The sequence below is a fragment of the Vidua chalybeata genome, chromosome 3 (assembly GCF_026979565.1).
Source record: "Vidua chalybeata isolate OUT-0048 chromosome 3, bVidCha1 merged haplotype, whole genome shotgun sequence".
Taxonomy (NCBI): Eukaryota; Metazoa; Chordata; class Aves; order Passeriformes; family Viduidae; genus Vidua; species Vidua chalybeata.
This window is the reverse complement of record NC_071532.1, coordinates 57,023,015-57,027,137: the sequence shown is the minus strand read 5'-3', so window position 1 is coordinate 57,027,137 and position 4,123 is coordinate 57,023,015.

Sequence of the window (4,123 nt, the reverse complement as noted above, 5' to 3'; positions counted from 1 at the left end):
TTTTCGTTCACGCTTCGCACCGGCTGCCGGCACTTCCTACAAGCGTGACGGTCTCGCCTCCCCTCGCTCCACTCTTCTCATGTGCGCGTACAGACAGACAGACAGACAGACACGCGGGCGTGCGATGCCGCCGGGGGCATGAGCGGAGGCGGAGCAGGGCAGGGCTGCGGGCGGACATGCAGGCGCACAGCCGGGCACACACCGCGGGGCTGCGGGCACCGCCAGTGGCACCGGGCTCACACACAGCCGGGGAGGAGTGCGGCTGAAGCCAACTCACAGACTGTAGGAGAGGAGGGGCATGCGTTTCCTATTCATCCCGAATGTTAAACAGATTATGTAATAAACAGGGTTAACTCCTTCGGGACGGGCGAGCCGCAAAGGGCAGCTCCCGACGCGGCTGCGATAAATTAGTATGTAAAGAAGAGTTAAATGGGAAAGAGCCCAGGAGCTGTTGCAAAAAGCATCAGTGAGTGATGCAGGTTCTCTGCAGGATGGCAGGGGCAGAAAGAAAGTTGTTTCAAAAGACCTATAGTCTTTCCTTCCAGAAATAGAAATTAGTGCTCTGGCAAAGTTTAATTACTTCTTTAAGGCACTACTTCGGCATTTGTACACACCTAATTCACATGGGCCTTTTCCTTCTGTAGCATAAATAAAGTGAGGGTCACAAAGTGCAACAGACCAAAAACCAAGGGTTTTTTTTCTTAAAGTTTGATCTACCTCTTCAAGCAGACTTTTATATGACCTTGTTATATTTAATTCCACAAAATCTCTCAAAAAATTAAAAGATAAATGGCAGTGTTTCTTTCTCAAAAATGAATGGAAAACAAGTTATGTCACTTTTCTACTCAGCTGTTTGTGGAAAGGGGAGAAGGGAAAAGGGAGCCAGGACCAGGGTGCATTTTGTGTGCATGTGAGCGTATCTTGTGCAGAACGCCATCAATCAAATCAGAGATTCAATAGTGGGGCTTTCTGAACCTCAGGATCCATGGTGACTCTTGGGAGAGTCCAAGTATTCTCTTGGGTATTATCATCTCCATGGTATTCTCCTGGGAGAAGGAGCAGAGAGACAGCATCTATCAAAGATGTCTCCTGCAATCCCTTGTCTTCGGTTACCTACAGGCTTGACTATGGGTGTCTACGGTTTTGAAATGAAGTACAATTTTAAAAACAGGTGCAAATCAAGGAAGGCTTTGATTACTATGCAGTCTAGCTGACGCGAAAAGTGATGCTGTGGTGTGAGCTCCGCAAAGATGCAGATTTCTAGGTAGGTGCACTCCTGTGCTTACATCAGAATATGCTTTTGAGGGAATTTGGATTAGCCTGGTTATGCTATTTTGTAGTACTCAAGCTGAGAGGCCATGAATGTATTACCTTTGGGTCCAGGAGGATATGAGGAACACTCTGATGGCTGGTTTCAAACAAGAGAAGTTATTTTATCCCAGCAGGGCTAACTGGGAATTCAGTCATGCTGAGTTATCAAAGGTGATGTTTATTCCAACAGCTTCCAGGGACTGGGGAGGAGATTGTCTTGTAAGGAATACCATAAAGACAAGAAATAGGGACAGACCCTGATAATCAGACTGTGTGCTGCTCTCACAGATCAGACCAAGGGTGTATTAAACACCCACTGCTCTTCAAGCCTTACCCCAATTAAAAAATATTGGTTCTGTCCCGTTGAATATTATCATGGAATCATAGAAAGGTTTGGGTTGGAAGGGACCTTGGAGATCATCTTGTTCCATCCCTGCTGCCATGGGCAGGGACACCTTCCACTATTACACTACAGAATATTAGTTCAACTCAGAGTCATGAGGGTTAGCACCCTGAATGCCATGCACCAACATAGCTGTGCCCAGCATTCCTCCTGTTTCAGAAACTCATTGGTGTAATTACTGGGCCACCTCTTAGCTAATCAGTGGAGCTAGATTCAGTTGAGGGAGAATTCAGTCCACTGTTGCAACCTTGCTTCTGGAGTTACCTTCTTCCCTAAAAGAAAGCATGGTCTAGTAGCCCACTGTCAAAATTTCACACATCCCAGTCCATTATGCTCTGGTCTTGACCAGCACATGCATTGCAGTGTGTCAGACCAGAAGCCAGAAAGCCTGAAAGAGACCAGCACTAAGGTCAAGGCAGAGGACTTCTGGTATTCTCTCTAACATTCCCTGCAGCTACACTGCTGGTCATAGAGGCAAGGATCCTTTCCGTAAAATCATTTCCACCACCTGGCATTACGTGATGTTATGATAACCTTGGTTTCTCAGTGTTAACCTGTATTTTAAGTTCTCTGTCCAAAACCAGCCCATCATATCAGTGTATTGCAAGACTCCAGTTTGTCAAAGAAATGTAAAATATCACAGTGACAGATGCATGAGAGTGTGCATTACTGCATTTATTCTACAGCAAGCAATTCTTGGCTTCTTTTCCTGGAACTTCAGCTTCATGTGCTGTGAGAGCGGAGCACATCTAAGGACAGGAAGATGATGGGTTTGTACCTAAAACCTGTAACTGTAACCTCATGAAAGAATGCCTTTAAATTTTTGAGAACAGATCTCTGGGTCATCATTTTAAACATTCTATCCTATGCATACAGTAAAAAGATGATGCTCTTTGTTACTGGGAAAAGCCAAGGAAGATGCTGACTGATGAGAAGAGCAGAAACAGTAAAAATAGATGCAGAGAACAGAAAAGTGTAAAGAGAGCAAGCCAGAGAAAGAGCAGATGCAGAAGTGGTGATGAAAGGGGAGCATAGAAAATAGAGGTAGAGAAGTACAAGTAAATTACAATTACAGGCATCTTCATTTGGAACTCTGTTTAGCAGCCCAAATGTCACAGTTATTTTGGACATGGAAGGAAAACCATATAGTCTAGAGAGGAAAGCACATACACTCCCTGTACATATGTGGCACTAGACTACCATTTATCCATGCCTGGATGACAGCGTGAGACATTTTGCTGAATACCTACTCTGACTGAATCCTGGACAGTTAAAACTTTACTGCAACACCCTGGATAACCTCTGCCAGTGCATCAGATAGTCACTGATAAACCTCAAAGTCCTTCTTGGAACACTGTGAGCAGTGGGGCACTGACATCACCCAGTTTGCAGGCACTTGAGGGCACCATCCTACAAAACAGCACTGATAAAGTTATGCAGTTGCATGATAAAGTTATGCAGAAAACCACAACCTGGGTTTAAGATCCGTACAAACACACACCCCTTGCTGAATAAAAGAGTGCCTGTGAACAAGTTTGGGCAGCAATCATCCACCTTGCTTGTTATCTCACTTGATGCAGCATCATATTGTACCAAATATTTGTCCCCCAGACAAAACTGCGAAGATTAGATAGCCGTAAGCAGCAAGGGTGCAAATCAGTCAGCTTCACACCTAGGGCCAGGAGACTGCCTACACCAGCCTTTTCTTCCACTCTCCATGCCAGGAGAAGGGGTGGGGATCTCCACAGCCCTGCATTTGGGGACTACTTGAGCCTCTGCTCACTGGAGACCCCACAGCAGAGACTGCAACAGGGACCCAGGCAGTGGCAGCTCAAAGCACATTGCACAGATGTTAATGGCAGGGCTTGGTTCACAGCAGAAGATGGCAAGAATTAGAAAGGCTCAGTTTTAGAGAGCTCAGTTTTGGAGATTCAATAAATAGTGGATTTTTTAAGATCAGAGGGACATCACTTTCTGGGGCAGTTAGAGTTGCTGAGGCTCCCCTCTCCCACACATGGTACAATTACATTCCAAGTCAGGACACTAAATTACATGTAGCTTTGTCTCTGACAGTTCCTGTATTTTAGCTTTTGTTGCTGTTGGCTTTTTTTTCCTTTACTTTATTAATCTTTCTTCTTCCTCCCACACCCACTTTCATCTTCTTCTTTCATCCCACTCTTCCTCTTCCAGATTTCCTCTTTTTCTTTCTAAAAGGTGGCAAATATACACAACAAAATATGTCCTTTCCCAGACCTCCAGAACAACTTAGTGAGCTGTAGGCTGAATTTGAGATATGGGAAAAGTCAATTCCGACCAACAGGGTTTCCACCTTTTGGCAATTCATTAAAGTACACAAAACATTTAACTCCCCTCTCTCAGTATTTCCATGGACTGTAAGCTATTTTTACC